We start from the raw sequence: 22,199 nt of genomic DNA, 5'->3' as shown, positions 1-22,199 counted from the left end.
GAGACCTGAGACCTGTTCTCTGAGGGTGTGACTAACCCAACCAGCTTGGAGCTGGGGTAGGCAGGGAGAGGAGCTAATTTAGATTCCACGACAGCCCACGCTGCGCGTCAATTGTGTGGGTAAACAGCTTCCCCACTGGCAGAACACCAGGCCCAGCGATTTTATCTTGTTAAAACTGAGCCTAAACAAAACAGATCAGCGCTATATCATCCTCACGAATTAGTCCACCTCTGGTTTATCTTCTGAGAGGCTTGCCACCCTGTCATTTATGTCACTGTAAACATAGGTTGGGTAGATCACTCTTAACTAATTTAATTTGCTTTCAAATGTATATGTGTGTGGGACTCCTCTAAACCAAATTATTTGGAAAAATAACATCAAGGTGGGTGAAGAAATGCATGTGGCAAAACAAGGTCTTGGGTTTTTATTTATTTATTTATTTTTTATTTTTTTTGCTTCTGGAAAAAAAAAGACACGTAGGGGTTTATTTTTGATTAAATGCCTTAGCCTTGCTTTGGTATTTATCTTTCTGTGGCAGCCCCTGATCTAGTCACAATGTGTAATTCCATTAGCATTATCTCGCCATTCATTTGAGAGGGGCTTCAGCCTGGACAGCAACAGCATAAAAGGGCTACAGCGTTCCGGAGGCTTATTTCTTATTTCTTCAGCAAGTTTATTCCTTTATCGGCAGCTCGTTTAAAGGGAGCTAAAGGGGACCCCGTCAAATCATTAAACGAGAATTTAATGTGGGTTTTTAAAGGCAAACCCAAAAGCTTTTCAGGAAAAAAAAAAAAAGAAGGTTAAATTAAATAAATGAACAATGGCCCACAGCAAGCATAACTGATGGCTGAGGATAATGCAGACTGGCCTCAGATTTATGAAGGAGGTTTTATCTTTGTCCTTTTAATGAGAAGAGTGATTTTGATCGGGTGTCAGGACTCCTGGGTGCATTCTAGCTGAGCCGCTAACTGACCTCATGACTCTGTTTCTCTCCCTGCACCGCACTCCCATCTTTGTCTCTTGTCCACGGCAGAGGTGATGCTGGGAGGAAGAAAGACAGGCTCTTTCTAAAGTGCTTTGAGTAGCTGCAAAGGAAGATGAGGGCAGATGGAATGTAGATACGGGCAATTCTCATTTGTCCATGCTAATGGGAGGCAGGGTTCCCAGGGAGAAATGAATTGCACAGAGAATGCCCAGACCTTGAGTTTTAACTCTGCCTTCCCCGAGGGGACTTTCACCTCATGGGCTGGCGGGTCACCTCTCTGGCTGGCTTTGCTTCTCCTCCTCTCCTTGCTCTTGTTCACCCCTTCACAGAAGTTCCCACCAGCCAAGACACATACAGAAGATGAACAGCAGGTGGAAAGAGGAGAAGATGCTGGGGGTTGTGGTAGCGATGTGATAATAGCTCCCGGGAACTGCTTGTAGGACGCAGCGCCTGTAATCCTGTTTTCTGGGAGAGGGATTTGAGGTGCCAAAAGAGCACATAATACGCAGCATTCTGAGAATGGAGTTGGGAAGGACTGTGGCAGATGCTGGCCCTTGCCATTAAAAATGGCAACACGAATGCATCTGAAAGGGAGATGGGGACAGCATTTGCTGAGGACCCAAACGCTCCCAGTCCTGTGCTAAGTCCTTTATATGTGTTATGTTTTTAAGAAAGTGTTTCCAAGCTTACAAATAAAATCTGGACCCTTACCAGTAAGTTTTTAGAGCATTTCCAACATATACACATGTATGTATTTATAAGTTATATATATTCTATTGTTGTAATGCATTATGTATATTATATGCACAACTGTATATATTTTAAAAGAATGAGAAAAATAAATAGAAATAGAAGCTACAATACTTTTGTCCTGCATCCTTGTGGAGTCGTGGGCAGACACTAGGCACTCACAATTCACTCTGGCAATTTGTGCTCTTCACAGCGTGCTTGAGAGATAAGATGGGTGTTGTCACTTCCATCGTATGGATGAAGAACTGTGGTGAAGATTGTTTGAGTGATTTGATCAGAGCTGGGATAGTAACCCGTGTCTTCTGAATCAATTACAGCGCATTCGCTTTTCTTCCCTCTTGTCCCCAACATGGGCCCTGTGTTTCTGTGGCACAACTTTCCCTCCATCCCCTGTTCCATGGCTCCTCATGTTTATTGCATCTGCAGAGGATGACACCTTGACTCTTGATTAGTCCAAATCATTGTTAGTGATCCCATGACTCCTTTCCAGATGCTCTTTTTCCCAGCCTCCCTTGCAGCTTGGAGTGGCCACGTGACCCAATTCTGGCCAATCAGACATGCAGGAGCACTCTGAGAAGTTTCACTTGCTGTTAGAAGGGAGCACTGGGAAGGAGATGCAGAGAAAGTAGGAAGAGAGACTGGGTCCTTGATAACTTCGCTGAGTCCCTGCACCAAGCCTGGAGCCACCTACCTCCAGACTGCTCTCCTGAGATATTAAATGTCTTACTGCTTGAGCAGCTAGATGAGTGTGATAGTTAATGTTGAGTGCCAAGTTGACAGGACTAAAGGATACAAAGTGTTGTTCCTGGGTTTGTCTGTGAGAGTGTTGCCAAAGAAGATTAACATTTGAGTCAGTTGGACTAGGAGAGGCACAACCCACCCTCAATCTGGGTGGGTACCAGCTACTCAGCTGCCAGCACAGCCAGAATATAAAGCAGGCAGAAGAACGTGGAAAGACCAGACTGGCTTAGTCTTCTGGCCTACATCTTTCTCCTGTGCTGGATGCTTCCTGCCCTCAAACATCAGACTCCAAGCTCTTCAGTTTTTGGACTCAGACCTTTCACCACAGACTGGAGGCTGCACTGTCGGCTTCCCTACTTCAGAGGTTTTGGGACTCAGCCTGGCTTCCTTGCTCCTCAACTTGCAGACGGCCTATTGTGGCACTTCACTTTGTGATCGTGTGAGTCAATACTCCTTAATAAACTCCTCTTTATATATACATCTATCCAATTAGTTCTGTCCCGCTGGAGAACCCTGACTAATACAATAGGCATTGTGTTACTTTCAGACAAAGGCCTTCCTAACTGACTTAGTCTCTATTTCTAATTGGCACCTTCCTTCCTCAGTTCATTTCCTCAGTTACCTTCTGTGCCTGTGCCTCAGTTAACTTTTATGGAACCAGGCTTGGTTCATATGGCATAAGAATTCAGATGACCCAGAGGTCTTTTCAGAGCTACAATAGATTTTCCTAACTCTTTTCTGTTATCTTTCCCAGTTGAATTACTATGTGTGTATTTGCGTGTTCCATTTCTTTCCCTTGCATAGTTCTACCCACATTGACCCTTTCATGGTCTTTGGAACCGAGTATTTTCCCTCCTGTGTCCCACCTGGAACTGAGTGTTTTCTCTCTTCTGTGTCCCACCTCACAGCCTTTGCACTGGCCACTCCTCTGTTTTGTCTTCTCTCGTCTGCTGGCTCCTTCTTTTCCTTCCAGTCCCAGTCCAGATGTCACCACCTCAAGGAAGTTGTTCCTAGCAGTGTATCTCCACTCTTCACAGCACCATGTTTTAATTTTCTTCATGTGAATTACCACTGCAAGAAGTTCTATTGCTAGTTCATTTCACTCATTACATCTCACCCCCATCCAGAATGTATGTTGCACAAGAGCTCTGATCTCCACTTTGTCTGCAGCACCTAGAGCAGTGCTTGGTATATACTAGGAGCTCACAGTGTATTTTTATAAAAAATGAATAAAAGAAAGAATGAATAGATATGAGGTGTCTACTCACCTGAGTCCTTGATTTTCTTCCTCAAGGGTATATTTGAGTGTTTATAAATGGGGATACTAAAAGCTAGAATAATCAGAGCTTCCTGTGCAACATGCTAGTTAAATAATATGCTATCATCAACTCTCTATAATTTAAAATCTTAACTTAGAAGAACATATATAAACATTATTATTTCTTACTGAGTCTTATTTTTGAAACATAACAGCAAAGACAATATTAATAAAAATACATAGTTATAATTTAATGTAGTGTTATGATCAAAATCAAGAAGAATTACATTCTAAATCGACACTCTCTCCCTCACAATCCCACACTACTGAGAGAATACTTATATCTTGGCATTAACAACAGACTACTACAGTTATTTGTTTATCATTTTGTCCCCTATTCACCTGAAACTCCCTAAGGGTAGTGACTATGGCTGAAACAGCTTTGATCTGCAGCACAGTGACATATGGTAGGCATTCAATAAATGTTTTTTTCAATGGGTGATTCTAAACATGATATGAGTTACATAAAATATCGTGTTAGCATATTTTGCTCTACAATTACAATGAAATTTTCTAAAATAAAAAATCTTTATAGTCCCATGAAAATCTGTACTATCTCTTTTGGTTTTTTGAAGATACCTTTATTATTGTCATCATCACTCCTCTCTCTATTTCTTTCTCTCTCCCTTCTCTACCTCTTTCCCCCTTTTCTTCCCTCTCTCCCTCCTTTCTTCTTTCCTTCCTTCCTCTGTCCCTTCCTTCCTTCCTTCCCTCCTTCCTCTTTCTCTCTTCTTTCTTTCTTCTTTCTTTTTCTCTCTCTCTTTCTTTTTCTTTCTTTCTTTTCCTTTTTTCTTCCTCTCCCCTCCCTCCCTCCTCCCTTCCCTTCCCTTCCCTTCCCTTCCCTTCACTTTCCTTCCTTCCTTCCTTCCTCAAGGTGTGTTCTCTCTTTCTGTAGTTTTTATGTCTGAATACGCATGAAGAATTAGGGAGGGAAATTATGATCATGCCTGAAAGATATTGATAAAGCCACCAGGGAGGAAAATATGGGTGCTTTAGTTTTATTTTCAGGAGAAGAAAATGATGCCAGTGTTGATAATACTGATTGCAGTACAGGAGGAAGCATGATTGGGAATGGCAAAGAGACATTTAGACAAAATTTGGAACTCCTGCAGACGAAGTAAGCACACATTCTTTCACAGACAGGTGCATTGATGACAGAATAATTTCTCCCAAGGGAGAGATAAGAATGCCGTTGTTCAGGTCATTTAAGACAAACCAGAGGAGGAAAAAGCAGTAATTATTTTTAGTTTGCAGAATGTCCACAGTGTAGTTAGGCATAGGACAAAAACCTGTCCAGCCTCCAGGTTCACAGTCCATAGGATGAGATGACACTACCTGACACTGAGTTCATCACCTGAGGACTCTGTGAGACATTAAGATCCCTGTTCTAGTTTTCAGGACCTTATTAACTGTTGAAGGCTTCAGAGGGTTAAGGGGGTAGGAAGGGAGAAATGGAAAGGGTCCCCCAAAGAAAGGGAGAGACCACCTAGAGAAAAGGGAAACAAGGAGTCTGGACATAGAATGAAGAAAGACCGGGAACTCTGGGGAGTGTGGAATGAGAAGAAGATTTGAAAACCAAAGAGAAAAATAAATAAAAATTCAGAGCCCTGGATTATATGAATATCCAGTAGGCAAATGGGACATGGAAGATGAATTCATATGGACCAGCACCAAGCGGAAGATGGTGCATCTGATGAATGAGGTGTACAGTGCAGAGTGGGGAGAGGCAGGGTTTAATGGAGTTCTGTGCCTGCCTCTTCCCTTCGTCCCACCCTTGGCCTTATGTTTCTGGGTTCATCCTTGACTTCCCTCCTTAGTAATGGTCTTGGGTGGGATATTGGTTCTCTTCCCTAAGAATTACCCCAAAAGCATTCCAGTTCCACCTAATAAATATCTACTGAGTCAATGCAAAGCCTATGGCACCATAGGGCATACAATGATAAATACAGAACAACAAACATCTCAAACCTCTAGAGACATCAGAGGTCATTCAATCCAAACTCTAGTCTTCACTTGAGCATTCCCTGGTTTCTGCCTGACCACATGAAGTGATGGAGAACTCACTACCACTCAAGAAAATATGATCATGCCTGAAAATTTATTTTATCTTTAGAGAACTCTATTAGAAAGACATTCCTCACATCAAGCCAAAATATGTCTAAATAAGATAAGCTCCAGTCTCTGATCCTACTTTCACATCTTGAAGTTACACAGAAGGAATGCAGCAGCTCTTCTCTTTGACAGCCCTTCAAATATTTGAAGCTGTTATGTTCCCTTGAGCCTTACTTCTCAAAGCTGAACATCACCAGTTACTTTGATTGTTTCAAATTAATTCCCTTCTGGGCTCGGCCACTCTCTCCTGAATGTGCTCAAACTTATCATAAAGTGCTTAAAGTGTGGGGCCTTGAGCTCTATACAATAATGCAGGTATAGTCTGCCTATCTCAAAGTTGAGAGGGACTGCTTCCTTTGGGACTCCATTCTCTTTTAATACAGCTTATGATCACATTGACTTTGGCAGTGTTTCACTATTGATTCATATTGAGCTTATTGTCAACTTCAGCTCATACTTTGTTTTTGGTTTGAGACAAGGTCTCATTCTGTCACCCAGGATGGAATGCCGTGGTGCAATCACGGCTCACTGCAGCCTTGACCTCCTCCCTGGGCTCAAACGATCCTCCCACCTCAGCCTCCTGAGGAGCTAGGACTACAGGCACATGCCACCACACCCAGCTAATTAATTTTTTTTATTTGTTTGTTAGAGTTGGAGTCTCACTCTGTCACCCAGGTTGGAGTGCAGTGGCACCATCTCAGCTCACTGCAACCTCCGCCTCCCAGGTTCAAGTGATTCTCCTGCCTCAGCCTCCTGAGTAGCTGGGACTACAGGTGCCCACCACCATGCCTGGCTATTTTTTTTTTGTACTTTTAGTACAGAAAGGGCTTCATCATGTTGCCCAGGCTGGTCTTGAACTCCTGGGCTCAAGAAATCTGCCTGCCTTGGCCTCCCACAGTTCTGGGATCATAGGCGTGAGCCACCATGCCTGGCCTGAGTGCCATATATTTTCAAAAGTAGATCTGTTAAGCTCTCTCACCTTTTTTATTCCTTAGAATTGTACCTCAAGGCAACACCAAAATGCCCTGTCAACACCCAAAATGCCCAACATTCAGCAAAAGTTTCTTTTTCTTTAGGATGGAGCAGGATTGTAAATACTTATATTTAATATGTTTCTTTTATTGCAATCATAGACTAATCTGATGACCATGTCTCCTCTATCTTTATCCAAGTCATTAGTAAATATGTTGAACAGGATTAGTCTGAGAACAGAACTCTGACATATACCCTAAGAAAACCTTCCTTCATGTTGTCTTTGATGCATTAATGAACATCTTTGGGGTTTAACCATTGAGTCAATTAATTCACCAGCCTACATTACCTGGTGTTCTACAAGGATTTTATTAAAGAGTCTATTAAATGCCTTGATGCAGTTCAGATATTCTCTCTTACGTTTCCTTGATATAAAAGCCTTACAGCCTTGTTGAGTTAGAGAGCAAGACCAGCCTAACCAAGTTTGTTCTTCGTGATTGCTATGGACTAAATGTGTCATCCCACTCCCAATTCGTATGTTGAAGCACTAACCCCCCAAGTTGGGGCCTTTGGGAGGTAATTAGGTTTAGATGAGGTCATGAGGGTAGAGCCCCCACCCATGACGGATAGAGTCCTTATAAAAAGAGGAAGAGTCACTTGAGATCTCTGTCTGCTTGAATGAACCAAGGAAGAGCCATCTGAGGACATAAACAGGAAAGGAGCCATCACCAAGTACCTGACCATGCTAGCACCCTCATCTGAGACTTCCAACCTCCAGAACCATAAGAAATAGATGTTTGTTGTTAAAGCCACCCAGAGAGTGGCATTTCATAACAGCAGCCCCAAATGATTAAGACAGTGATTCCAGACTTACTCCTAGTGATCAATCACATCCATTTCTAAATAATTACACATCTATCTTTTAGTGATCCAATGGTCACTTTGGGGGACAGGCTCATTTGTTTGTGTTTTTCAGAACTCACATTATTTTCCCCTTTTGCAAAACTGGAATGCCATTTGCCTGTCTCTGGTTTTTCTTTGTCTCTCCCTACACAGTTCCTGACAACATTAATAACAATATGGAGCTTTCACCCGTTGCTATCTAAATGTTTCTTGGCATCATCCTATTTTTGGTCTGTACTATGTCTGAGTGTTAGTTTCCATGAGTTTACTGACTCCAATGTAGAAGGATATTACCTTTGACTTGATCTAAAGCTGCTTGCTTTAGCGTAGAAAGGAGGTGCTGGAGCATCCCTGGAATCCCCCTATAATCAATCTAGTGCCAAACAAGAGGTCTCTGGCCAAGTAGGATACTGGCTGGTCTTTAGGAAATGAGAGATGAAGTCTCATTCTCTGGGACATTTACCGGATCCACTGAGCTGTCTGCCTAGGCAGACAGGCTGCTGTGTGACCTTCAGGGCAGCCCACAAAAGAGGAGCAACAGGGTGCATCTAGTAGGAAACTAGAACAAAGGCAAGCTCGAATATGATACAGATGGGGTGGAGGAGTGGTTGGCTGGATTTGAGAAGAGAGAGTGAGCAGAGGACTGGCGGTGTGAGAAAGATGTTTTTAGCAGCAGCATTTTTTTTGTTCATTTTCAACTAGCTTTTTGAAAAACGGAGAATGTAGTACTTGCACGTGGTAAAACATCAAAAAGAAAAAAGAATATACAATAAATTAAGAAAATACATATCGCTCTGTTTCTCACTCTGAGGTTTCTGCTGTTAAGTTCTTTGTGTATCCTTCCAAAATGTCCTATGTATGTACAAGCCTATTTTGTATATCCAAAATATGCAAAGATATACACGAATACACCGTTCTGCATTTTGTACATTCTGCATTTTGTTTTTCAGAGTGGCATACATAGATTTACTTCATTTTGTTTTCATTTTGTTTTACATCTGCACCATGTTCTGTTGTATGGATGTATGGTAATTTTAATGCAGTGCTTTGAGGAAATGAAAATAGAATTTCTGCCAAACCCAGTGCATTAATCTTAAGTTTGAGGTGGAGGGAGCAAATGACAGGTGTTACCAGATGTACATTTCAAGCTTCCTACACACCCATGGGTCATGTCAACATCTCTTGCCTCAGTTTACCTAGCAGGAAAGAATAACAATTTGATTTTAGTGTCAAAAACCACGAGTAAAGGCTCCTTACGTACAGGACTTGGAAAGAACAGCTAATAGAAAGAGTCCATATTAATATTTTCTTATAATCAAAAGGTGGGGTATGGACAGAAAGAAACTCTTACTCTGACCCTGAACTGGGCTGATGCAGTTCATGTATCTGATGGGTTCCCATGAACAATCATTTGAGAACTGGGCAGGCCTGGGGCTGACCTGTCTTATCCAGGCCCATCACTGGCCCTGCCAGAAGTGTACTGGCAGGTATTTAACAACCAGCTCTCCACGAAAACAAAAGTCCCGATTTGTAGCATGTGCCTATTCCCATAGTGCAAATACATCCACAGTGGCTGATTTCCAGCGGCTGGCCTGGCATCGCTGGTTGCAGAGTTGGGGAGATATGGCACGATTGGCCCTCCCCAACCCTCATGTGCTACCACACACCTCTGTGGACTTCAGGCTTCGAGGGTCCCTGCTCTCTCTGGACTCCACAAGGGACATCTCACATTTGTGAAGGTTACAGTCAGCAGGGGTGCGTTAGGAGAAAGCCCTTTAAAAACAGAGGAAGAATATAGGGCCTGGCCAGGAAAATAGGGCCAGAAGGAGAATGGAGCCAGGCCACAGAGTCCTGGAGGTGGACACTAAAGTGGGGAAAGGTCACCTTGGGCCTAAGCACTGTCCTTAGAATCCCTAAGGCAACTGTCTGCGGCTCTTTCTCCGCTCTGCATAGGCACTCCTGTCCCTTCATTCTTCTTCTTTGCCTCTTTCTTCCCTTCTTCTCTCATCCTAATCCTTGTATATGCCTTGGCCCTGCTGATAGCTTGCAGGCTCCACTGAGCTCTCTGGAAGCTGCTGAGGGCACAGGAGAGAAGGTGATGCGAGAAGTCCTCAAGGAGAATGGTGTGGAGGGAAAGTGGACGATCAGCTTTCAATGACATCTCGCTTCTAGTCTCTTTTTGCTCTACCTGTCATCTATAGGAAGCATCCTTGGGCCTCCCTCCTGCCCTCTGGTGCAGCACGCATCAGGATCAGATGTAGGGAACACTTTCAGCACCACTGGGCCTGGTGCTTGGCAGATGCAAGGCCTCACCCTGGAGCCCCATTCAACCTCACCTCCAAAAGGCTCTCTGGCAGAGGCAGGTGCCAGACAGCTTGTGAAAGTGAACAGGACTCGGCACAACTTTCTGCCTCTCTCTTGAATGTCTCTGATGGCCAGTACTCTGGAACTGAGCTGATGATGGCCCATCTGAAGTGAGTGCTGGGTTTCAGTATTCTGTTTGTGGATGCTTTCAAGCCTCTTCATTGGGTTTTCTCATTTCCGTGTGACACACTGAGATATACTAAGAGGCTTAATCCCGGAGCTCTGAAGGGAGTGACTGGCAGGATATCTATTGGTGCCCAGTCCTGCCCAGTATGAGACTATCATGCATCAAGCATGCCCCCCTTTGTCCTTCTTATTCTACAGCCAAGTGGGCTCAAATAATAAGCTTAAGAGGTTAATGAGGTCAAGGTCAGAGGAATGATATCTTCCCTGCAAATCACTGTATTTTTTATCTGTTACTGCATAACAAATCTCTGGCATAAAACCATATCTTATCTCTTCTCCATGATGTCTGGGACCTCAGTTGGAAACTTCTGAAGGCTGAAATCATCTGAAGGCTTAACTGGGGCTGGAGGATGGGCTCCTAGGGTGGCTCGCTCATGGGGCTGGCAAGCTGGCACTGGTTGTTGGTGGGTAGGCTCAGTTTCTCAACACATGGCAGGTCCAAGGGACTCAAGAGACCAAGCTGGGAGCTAAAATGTCTTTTTTTTTACCTAGCCTTGGACACTGTCACTTCTTGGTCACTTAAGTCAGCTCTGATTCAGTGTGGGAACAGATTGTATGAGGGCATGAATACCTCTGGTTGAGAGTCACTGGGGCCATTTTGGAGGCTGGCAACCACAGTCACTTAGAACAGCTTACACTCAGACCACCTGGCAACCATCTTGTAAATGTGTTACCAGGCAAGAGCATTCAACCCATCAGCACGAATCCATCTTCATCACAAGGAAAACAACTTGAGGCCTTTCTGTTATGTGCACCCCAGTCAGAGGGGCCAAGTGACTCATTTGAACTACTTAGCTAGTGTACTAGGCAGTGCTGAGAGAGAGGTGCATGTGGGAGACATGAATTGTATCCAGTCCTTGGAATTCAGGCATACTACGGGACCCTGTGCCTCCCAGAACTTAACCCCAAGAAGGGTTACACTGAGATATTTCTCCTTTCTTGTTGTAGCAAGACGTGGCTCTGGCCAGATCTGGGACTCTCTTGTTTCTGGCCAATGGAGTTAAGTCACACCCCCTCCCTCCCTCCATCTCCCCTTACCTCACAATATCCTCTAACTTCTGGTTTCTGCGGTTAAAAAGACAAGTTTGTTTTTGTTTGTTTGTTTGTTAGTTAGTTGCAAGAGAAGGAAGCATTCTGGAGAGGGGGCAGTGGATGAAAGGGTCTGGGGAGGAAGGGGATGAAGACTTGGATCATAGGAGGCATGGGAGTTGTTTTGGTGCCCGGAGGAACAAGATCCACAGTGTGTGTGTGTAGGAGGAGAGGGGTGTCCTCCCCACCTAAACACCAACCCCCCGGTGTGGCTTGGAAAGCCACGGCACGGCGCAGAGCTTGCCATGTCCAGCAGTGCAGCCGGGTGGAGGTGCCCTTGCAGAGGGCAACCACAGAGCTGGCAATGCAGAGATGTCCTTCCATCAAATGGCTCATGCGCAGTGGATTTCCAAGAGGGTACTTGTGGTGAATGAAGTGGTCAGACTTGTTCCTAAGCACACCCACCAGTGGCGGTCCCTGACATAATGGGAGGAGACCGGGAGGGGTTTTTCAGTGGTGGCCAAAGTCTTATCTGAGCAGAAAAGGCTGGGAGTTGAGATTCGGATGTTAACATCTCTGTGCTCATTTGTACCCACATGCTAGGGAAGCCTGGAACAGTTGGGTCTACTAAGAATACCCAGCCACCGAGTTCAACCTACTAGTAGGCCCTGTGGTGACACAAGGATATTCCTCCCCTCATTTTCCTCGAAAGGCAGTCACTTCTCCCTTCTACTGTACTGTTCCATGGTCCAGTCTTGAAGACAGAACCCTTGGCTTAGAGGTCCACTTAGTCCCTTAGGAGACAGATGGAAGTATAAGTTAGTTTGAATGGACTGAGAATCTTGAGAGCTGCTGCCCATCCCTCGAAATGGCAGCATTCAAGGAGGATGCAGATTAAAGGCTGCTGGAGTGTGCTGTGGACATGTGGTGACACACGCAGAAAGCAGGGGCCGGAGGGCACCCTGGCCTCACCCGTGTCACTGCAGAAGGCTCCTCTTGCCTCCTCTGCTGAGCTGTGGGATACTGATGATATTCCTGCTGTCCTGAAGGTGGCGCCACAATTTAGGTTTTTAAGCTGCTGCCTGCCTGCCTGTGGTTTTTCAATCCAGTGCAAAGTACAAGACACAGCCATGGGGGCAGCTCTTGGGGGAAAGAAAATGTCTCTCTAGCACCACCAGGCTCTGGTGATTTATTTAATGAGCAAATCTGGCTTTTATCAACTTAAATAGCAGCACTGTTCCTAGGCTAATAAAATGGTGGTAGCTAAGTGAAGGGAAACTTAAGGGTTTCTTCTCCTCTTTCCTATTAAACTGGTCCTTTTACTCAGCCATGGGAGATGAACCAATACTTTTTCTGTCTAAACTCAACAATAAACCCCAACCCAAGTCCCACAAACATAGCTTCTTTAGAAAACAGGACTCTGAAGCAGTGTGCCATTTAGCTTCTCCCTCTTGTGGCCATGGGTCCAGACAATGACATAACCAGCTTCATGATCAGGCAAGAGGTAGAGGGAGTGACTCACAGAGCCATTGTCAGTAGGGGACACCTAGATGGTCCTACTTGTGTCTCCCTTAGCCCTCACCAAGGGAGAGGGGGTAGAGGAGGTGTGAGAGCCAGAAGATCTTGTACCTAATGCAGAAACACATTTTGAACTGTGGTAAGATGCTGCTTTTGCCTGTGTATTTATTCATGGGGTGGGGACAAGATAGCAGAAGGCCTACCCTCATTGTATTGTTCTATTTGAAAAAAATAAAAAGATACGTTCATCTGGAAAGTGACTCTAATTCCCTACAGGTGTTTTGTATCTACCTTAGAGTTTCAAAGCACATTAATAAGATGGTATGCCCTTTTAATGTCGTTGCAACTCTAAGGGGCAAATGTGTCAGATGAGAGATGAGGTATCATTGAGAGGACGCGACCTGCTCCAAATTATAAATCTGGCCGATGACAGAGCCAGGAATAGGACATATGTTTTCTAACTTCCAATGTACAGGCCCTACTCATCCCACCCCATTCCATTCTCCTAACTTAAGGGAGTCAATCCAATGGGTCATCACTGAAAAAAGAAATCCTCTACTGCAGCTAATTTGACCCTTTCTGCTCCTCCTTCTGATAATATGATAACTGCCCCCTTCAGTATGCCTTTTACCATGTTATTCAGTGGAAGGCAAGCAGGGAAAAGGCAATTTGAGATATGGCCCCATTAACAACGGGAGAGCTGGCTGGGCCCCTCACCTGCCCATGGCTGGTCCAGCTTTTTGCTGTATGTCTTCCCTGTCATTTGGCTCTGTTATTACTCTTCAGGCACCACATGGTATTCATTTCTCTGAATGAAAATAAATGACACCACACACTAGGCAGGAGATAAAGAATAATAAACACATTTTATTTGCCACCTCTGAAAAAAAAAGGTCTTTGACTTCCCGTCCATCCATCAGGAAATGGGCCTGGAACTCAAGCCATATTCACACACACACACACACACACACACACACATACACAACCGATATGAGGAGGAAAAAGACAATCAGATTGTATTAAAAATACATGCTAGAATGACTGAGAATGGAGACAGGACAGAGCTGTTTTCTCACCTTCTCCCCTTCCTTTCAGCATTTTATGGCATACCCTGAAAGCTGAGTGGCCAACAGACGTTCGAAAGCAGTCCCCCCCCGCCCCCCCCCGCTTTTATTGAACGATATTCCTTAAGTAACCCATTAGGGACTTTCGTGGGGTTATCCGGGCTGTCACTTCTGGAAATGGGCCGTGATGGACCCATGCAGCAATTTAAAAAGGGACACCTAGAAGCAGTGCCAGGATCAGGTGATGCAAACCTTACATGGACCTTGGGGTGAGGGGGCCTCCTTCGATTTTGTTTCCTCAGTGCCCAGCTGGCCTCGTGCTAATCCCAGTCTTGCATAGAAAGGCATTTGGCCCTGGGCTTCCTCCACCCTGGAAGGATGTCCAAGAGGCAGTAGCATTGAGTGATTTTGTTATGTGTGTCTCTGGACTTCTGAAACTAACCTGATATTGTGTGCTTTATCTAGAGTCTGGGATTCAGGGTTTCTGGGAAGAGTGGAGCCAGATCAATGTATTCACGTAAGCTTAATAAGATAACTCCTTGCTGCTTTCTGGGCCATGCAATACTCAGCAGAGGACCAGAGACTAAAAGGGCTCCACGCTGTCTCCTGGAATATCCTTTAACCAAAGAATCAAACATCTGGTTTCCTCCTCATTCTGGCTTGGTTTATCTTCTCATTGGTGAGAGCAAATTTCAGCAGGGTCCTCTCTGGGTGGGCCATGCCTGACCTACATGTGCTGCTCACCTTGGGGCTTGTTTAAGCTGTCATCTCACAGCTCTTTTAAAAGGCTCCTCAATCCACACAACTTTGATTTCTGTGAGAATATAACCCCTATAGGGAGGTATAGGAACTTAAGCCATTATCAGTCATGTCCACCTAATAAGGAGGCTCTGAGATGTTTTGATGGGAGGGACAGTAATGGGCAGGGAGTTGCTGGGTGTGAGGACAGGGAAAATTAAAGAAGGGACAGGAGAGAGGAGGCCAAGAGCCATGGGATCTTTTAGAGGGTCATCCTTGATGGTTGCCTATCCCAGGGAATGCTTACTGGCCACTGCTGAAGGTGCCACTTCCCTGAGACTATGGTGGGAGCGGGGATGAGGCTGAGGGAGGTACGCACAGAGTTGAGTTAACAGGTGTGGGAATCCCTTCGGTTTCTCTTGGTGGGTGGGCCCATTCCTAGGGGGATCTAGGCAGAGGTTTGGGAGGTAGTGCTACCCACTCCCCATCTTCACTGCCTAAACCAGAGCCACATGGTGATTTCTTTTTTGGGCTTCAGAAACCACCCTGATGTTGGCATGGTCTGTTTTGGATGTAGTCTAGGATCTAGGGTTTCAGAGAAGAGAGGAGCCAGGAGAGCCGCTCAGTATAAACATGACTGGAAAAGTCAGGTTACCAAGCCAGCTCCGGGGCACTGGCCACTCATGTTCTCTCGTGCAGGCCTTGTGCCCTCAGTGTCCTCGGCCTCCTTGGGTGCCATGTGGGGGTGACTTGGTGGGGTGTTTGGAGGGGTTCTGACTAGGAATGGGTGTATGCCTCAGCGTCAGTGTGCGCTTGTGTCAGCTCTGAGCACCTGAGGGTCCCTCCGACTGCCAGTGCCCAGAGCTGCACCTTCAGAGGCGGCTGAATGCCTCCCTCTGAGCGCGCGCCGTGCGCCCCGGTCACCCATGTATGCCCCTCTCTCCGCCCCACATCGCCACCGCCAGGGTAGCTCTGTGCGGGCCGAGGGGACCCAGGGGGGTGTCGGCAAACGTTGGTGCGGAGGAGAGCCGGCGAGCCGGGCGGCGGCGGGTGGGAGCGTGTACGGAGGCGCCCCCTGCCCCCTCTGCCGGCCGCTCTCCCTCGGTCTAGATGTCAGCCGCGAGCTCCGAGCCAGCGAGAGCGAGCCAGAGAGGGAGCGGCGGCGGGCGGCGGGCGGCGGGCGGCAGGGAGGAGAGGAGGCGAGGCGAGGGAGGGAGGAAGGGAAGCAGGGAGGGCGGGAGGGAGGAGAGGAGGACCCAGAGAGCGCCAGGCAGCTGGAGTTTTTGCAGCGCTTGGCCGGGCTTCAATGCACAGCAGCAGCGAGCCGCGGCGGCAGCAGGCAGCCCGGGAGCTCCGGCGGCGGCCGAGCCAGCGGCGGCCCCGCTCCCTGCCCCCTGCAAACTTTGCGAGCAGCCCGCCCGGGGGGCCGGGGGCGCGCCCGGGAGGCCCGGCTCGGCCCGCGGCCGAGCTCTCCGCCGCCGCAGCGCCAGACGCCGCCGCCACCACCGCCGCAGCCCCGCGCCTCCCCGGGGAGCAGTCGGCGGCTCCCGCGGCCCCCCAGCCCCGGCCCCAGGGCACTGCCCGGCGAGTCCCTCGGCAAGGGTGGGGGCTGCTGCGGCGCGGCCGGCCGCGGGCTGCCGGGGGGCGGCCGCCGCTACCCGGAGAGGCGCGCAGAGGCGCCGAGAGCGCTCCCCGGCGGGTCCCCCGCGCACTCGCCGCGCCCGGGCAGCGGCCCGACCGGGCGAGCATGGGCGGCGCGGAGTGACGCCGCTGTGCCCGCTTGGCATCAAGGACATTCAGCCCGCGGGGGTGGGGAAGAAGGGGGGCAGCCCCGCGTCGCCACCGCAGCCCCCGAGAGCCGCCGCCGCTGCTCGGGCTCCGGGGTTGGGTGGAGGAAAGGGGTGTTCGGAATCGATCCCCATTTTCCGACCTTTTTGTTGGACATTACGCCCACCTTGGACGCCGCAAGAGGACCTGTCAAGCCCCGCAGGCTCTGATTCGGCGCCCTCCGCTTTCCTCGGCTGCTGCCGGCTTCCCTGTGCCTCGGTGGAGTATTTGCGTTCGGGGCTGGGGCTGGAGGAGGCAGCCACACGCGCGCACACGCACACGTTCAGAGGAGGGCGAGAGGCAGCGGCATAGGCTCCATCTGCAGTGTCAATGCGGCGCTCCCGCTGAAGGAGGGAAACGCGGCGCGTCCAGGTAAGGAGCTGGCCGGCCGGGGACAGCGGCCGGGCGGGCGGCGAGGGCAGCGCGGTCGGAGAGACCCTGGCCGGCCTGGGAGTCCTCGGTGTCCCGGAGCCAGCCCGCGGCACACGCACACGCACACACGCAGGCACACACACAGATCCACACCGGCACACACGGCGCTCGCGCACCTGCCCACGTCCCACCTGGACGCCCGCGGAGGTGCAGCGGCCGGAGCAGGGATTTCCCGGGTGTGTTCTCCTCTCACGCTCCCGGACTGAGACTTCTCTTTCCCGGGACTTTCGGGGTGGGAGTCTGTGTATTCCCAGCTCTGCCTCCCGCCCGGGGAGGTTGAGGGAGCAATTTTTCAGCTCCTAGCCCCTTTCGTCCCTAGCTGGGCTTTAAAACGGGAAAAGTCCTGAGAGGTCTCCGGAGACCCACCCAGTGTCATCGCGGTCCCGTGGCCTTTGGACACCCTGGGATTTCAACGGGAGACGGACCCACAGATATTCGGATGCATATCTGGAGAGAGTGGTGGCCCAGCGCCCGGGGAGGAGGCCACATAGGCGGTTGGGGCTGCAGTTCTGCAGGGCGAAGCATATGAAACAGACACTGCGTTTCCCCAGTAAGAGGCAGCACAAACGCCTTTCTGAAGCGTGGCACTGCTTCGCCGGGAATGCGCCGAGATTTCAGGCAGAAAGCGGCTTAAAGCATCGCCGCGTATGTTGCTTGTCTAGGGAAGGTACGGGGGTCAGATCCTCCTTAAAAGGTATGACCTTATTCACAGCCTCAGTGCCTGCTTAGCAGCAAGCAGACAGGACTTGGAGACACAGGACTTGGGTCCCCTCTCACCTCCCTACCCTTCTTGGGCACATGGGGCTGCCTTTCCCGGTGCCTCCGGCTGGCGAACACCTGTCACATGCCTTTGGTGGTGTGTGTCTGAGAAAGAGAACTAGAAAGGGGAAGCACGAGGGATATAGTCCTCCAAAAGAGGAGGCTCCCCTCCCTCACGACCGCGGCGGCAGTGCCCACTGGAGAAGGCAAGGCATTCGTGGGTCTGCCAGCGTCCCCCAGAGCCCAAGGCTGCTCTGATTGTAGAATCACTCCCCAGAAGCCCGTGCTTTAAGGTCCTATTTCCCGAAAGCATTTTCATTCTTGTTCTCTCTGGCTGGAATTTCACAGGCTGCTCATTTTAACTTTTTCTGGAGGAGGTAGGAAGTGGCTGGGGTTCTAAGAGGCTTTTCCATAGTTCCTTTCTTGGGGTCTAAGAGCAACTAATTTAGGGTCTCAGTTGTCATAGGGAGAAGAACATGAGATCCAAATCAAATTCGGAATTGAATATACATGTACAAGCTCCTGTGTTTCTGGTGCTGTCACTTTGAGGTAGCTTTCTAGGCAACCTGATCATATCATTCTCCCACAAAACTGAATAAGCTTGTACCCTCTGTCCAAGATCATGTGTTCAGAGTATCCCACAGATCCACCAGTGGAAAAAATATGTTAGGAGCCTTCCAGAACATGATGGAAGAGAAGCAAACATTCTTTTGAACAAGGAGGCCTCAGTGCTAGGCTCAGAATTTGGGTTGTTTTTGTAAATCCTGAAGATAGGGGCTGAATGAAAGGGCTTTTTCAGCACCCTGACTCCGCTATTTCCAAACTTTTTTCAGCTCCTGCAAAGGTCTCTGGCTAGGCTGGGGAGAAGTGCAGATGCCCCGGGAGGGAGATTGTATTCCCGCTGTGTGCTGTGTGAGCTGCCCTTTGATTGATTGAAAAGCATAGATGGAATAAAGCAAATCTCTCACAATGGAGAGACCCCAGTAGGGGGAAGAAACCTTATTTGCTTTTTAAGAATGGTGGGTGTGTGCACACACACACCCAAGATATATACACATATGCGTTCTCAGATTCTGGCTAAATGTGGTCAGCTCCCCTCCCCCCCATGTGTGACAATGGGGTCCACCTCTGTCTTCTGGGCTGTGGAAGAAATGGAACATTTCTCCCCACATGCCCCTTGAGGGCGTGGACAGGCAGATCCCACCTACGCGTACAGCAGCACATGGTTTGCAAAAGAAATAATGAGCTCCAGCAACAGCGGGTGCCTCCCAGGTAAACAGTCCCTCATGGGACCTGGAAGAGGCAAAGGGATAGGGTACAGGATCTTCCTGAAATGTCTGTGTCTTCCCTGTAGACCTCCACTCCTTTCTCTGCTTTCCTCCCTACCCTCTTTCCTTTCTCATGTATTTGCAGCCTCAGGATCCATCATTTTAATGCAAAGCTAGTATCATTATGCTGGTTATAAGCTAAACATCTGGGTTCAAAAAATCTCTGCACTTTCTGCACTTAGCATTAGGTACCAATTTGGTTTCTAGGACAAGGCAGGCATTAATTAACATCTCTGTAAAGTGGAGTATACATCACGTTTTCCTGGCTGTCCTGCCCAGCCCTGGAGCATGCCACACTGTCATTTACCCTCTCTGCCACTCTTCTGTGCCCTTCCTTTTAAGTTATCTGACGTCTTTCTCACTGGGAAGGGAGTCACGCTAGAAAAACCCCAGCCATGAATGCTTCTTTTCAGCAGACCCTCGCTGCCTGGTAGACGGTGCTTAAGGCAGCTCTCCTGTAAGCACTAGGCATGGGTCACCTACAAGCTGCTCCTGCTTACCCAATCATGCCTGCCGGGGCTCTTGTCTGTCCTCCCAGGACTTCCTCCTGGATGCCCACTGGGACACTGCAGACATTTCTGCAGGACTCCAAGGCAGTCAACTTGTTTCCTTTCTCCTTCTCTGTGCCTTTCTGTTGCCTGCTGCTGCTACTCCCTGCAGACAGGGAAATCTGCATGGCAGAGTCTGCCTACATACACTTGGCCTTGGGATCCTTTTCATCACAATGAGGGCTGCTGGGAATGAAGTGGGGGCTTTCTAGGATGGCAGCAGTCCTGAAGTGGGAGAGAGCTAAAGGGGCTGGGTCATTAACCACTCTTGATTCATAGTTATCATCAGGCTTTGATGCAAAGAATTCGCAGTGGATCTCTCTCCTCCTAGCCAGCTAGGGGGCATTTCTTAGCTGCTTCTCCCCATCCTCACCTAGAGAAGGCATACGCAGACAATGCACATCAGAGACCTGTTGGAGCGGCTCTGTGGTGGGTTACAAGGGGGCGGCAGCAATACAGAAAACACGACCATGATCTTGGCTGTCATTAGACTATGCAACAGATGTGCCAGCATCTCCCCTCTTCTTATTTGTGTCCAGCGCTACCCAATGTGAAACTGGCTCAGACCCTGGGCTATTGAGTAGGTTCATTTCCCTCTCTTGACACCTCCCTTCCTCTTCCTCCAACCCCCACTTCTCCACCCCTACCGCTTGCTAATCTACCTCTTGGCTTTGTGCGCACATCCGCCAGCCCATTTGCCCTCAAATTTGTGGCACTCCAAGAAATCAATATAACATGAATTTAACAACAGCTGGATGATTAAGTGTTATTTATATTTAAGAGCGGCATTTTAAAAAGATGTCTCACTAATAAATCAAACGGCTGTTTGGGAGATGCACATGATTAGGGTAATTGGCCTATAGGCTCTATCGAGCTATGCTTGGTCCACACAGGGCCCTGTGGACAGGACACTGTCTCTTTAAAAGCTGCAAGCTCCACTGCTCCCTCCCCAGACTCTTACCTGATCCCCTCTAGCTGCCCAGACTTTTTCTTTCTTCTTTCATGTTGTCTTCGCTGCCCAGGCTGTACCATTCAAGTTGCGGTAGGAAGGTGGAGCCCACAGGGAGACTGAAGCGGGCTCTGCTGCTAAGTGGTAAGAGATGGATCTTAAAACGAAAGGCAGGCAGGGGTCCTGATTCCCCTGGAACAAGAGCCCAGGCCTTGTTCCTGAAGGAAGAGGCTGCTTCCCTGCATGGTATGGAGCAGCCTGGAAGAAGAGCTTCCTGAGTCCCTGTGTGAGTCTGTGTATGCCCCCACACACTTGTCCAGTCCTGTGGCATCAGCCTCCCAAGGGAAGAGACTGTGAGGATATTAGTATTGGTTTCAGTTCTTGTAAAAACAATGGAATGGTAGATGATAATTAATGATGATGGTGGCCAATATTTATTGAGCACTCATTTGGTTTAGGTACCATTTAAGTAGTTTGCCTCATAACAACCCAGATAGGCTATTACAGTCCCTATTTCCTCCAGGAGGAAACTGAGATGCAGGAGGTTAAAGACTTTGTCCCAGATCACACAGCCACTTAGTGATGGAGCCAAGTCTCACTTGTGAGCAATCTGACCTTTCTCCTCATCACTGTGCTGGTTTCCTCCTTAGAATATATGTGCTCACTGTACTGCTGCCCCCTTGGGAGGTTTATGGGTGAGTGCTTGGGAGGAAGTTTAGAATATCTGGTCCCTAGTGTCTTGCACTACCTCTGTGATGCCAGGCAAATGTATTTATTCACTGAGCCTCAATTTCCCCATTCATCAAGGGGGATGAGTCTTCTCCTTGGCTGTTGGTAGGTTATAAAATTGCATGGATCATTCTAGCAGAGTGCTCAGGTCCTGAGGGTATCTGTTACCTCATTTGGCAATTCCCATTTTCTCCCAGGAAAAAATGAGTGAATGAATGAATGAGTGAAGTCCCCATCTTTACTTTAGACTCTATGAGGCTCCAATTCTGATAGGAGTATAGTTCTCCCTGATGACTGCTTCAAATTGCTAGCATTGTGGAAACAACACTTCCTCATTTCATCTTTAAAATAGCTGTGCAAGGTAGGTATTGTTTATTCTCATTTTGATAGCATAGAAACTAAGGCTGAGAAGAGAGTTTAGATGAGATGTCCAAGGCCCCAGGTTGCTAAGGGATGGATGGTTTTTTCACTCTTGGGCAAAGATTCTTACCATTACACCACTCACGGTAGGTACTTGACACTTGTTCATTCATTCATTTATTACTCCTAGAGTTTCTGACTTCAGGATCCAGAAGCAGGGAAGAAATCTGTGCCTGGGGACATCATGCCATGCTGGGTGCCTGGATCCTATGGTGGTTGCAGCAGAGACTCATCGCGTGTTGGTGCCAATGGACCATGTCAGGAGATAGTCATCCTGTAGCACTTAGAGGAATTTTGATAGGTCCCCATTTGCGTGAAGAAAATAATTCAGATCTGAGATGGTGCAGGCTAAGGCAAGGCATTAGGAATTACATCCTAATGCAAAAAGTGTGGGTGTGAATCCCTGAAGGGGCCCATGGGCCTGGTTGGGTTCTGTCCCACTCCAAAGCCAGGGCTAAGTTCAGTCCCTCTGGTCTGAACATTTTAGGAAAAAGCCACAAGTGAGGCACTTTGGTTACTTGCCTTTT

The 22,199-nt window shown here is 48.1% G+C and overlaps 1 protein-coding gene across 4 annotated transcripts in view; it reads left to right on the top strand.

Annotated features, from left to right (window-relative positions):
• The first annotated feature begins 16,258 nt into the window (after positions 1-16,258).
• Positions 16,259-22,199, top strand: part of PLXNA4 (plexin A4) — a 448,758-nt gene continuing 442,817 nt past the window's right edge. For 3 of the 4 annotated variants that reach the window (XM_054495762.2, XM_063667849.1, XM_054495760.2), the window contains exon 1: positions 16,272-16,879. The gene's annotated coding sequence lies outside the window, so the exon portion shown is untranslated. Of the gene's footprint in view, positions 16,880-22,199 lie in introns of all 4 variants that reach the window. The other variant, XM_054495763.2, reaches the window with a different exon arrangement.

Source organism: Pongo pygmaeus, chromosome 6, assembly GCF_028885625.2.
Source record: "Pongo pygmaeus isolate AG05252 chromosome 6, NHGRI_mPonPyg2-v2.0_pri, whole genome shotgun sequence".
NCBI lineage: Eukaryota > Metazoa > Chordata > Mammalia > Primates > Hominidae > Pongo > Pongo pygmaeus.
Note: the sequence above shows the minus strand (reverse complement) of the source record. Positions and strands in the feature narration are given on the sequence as shown.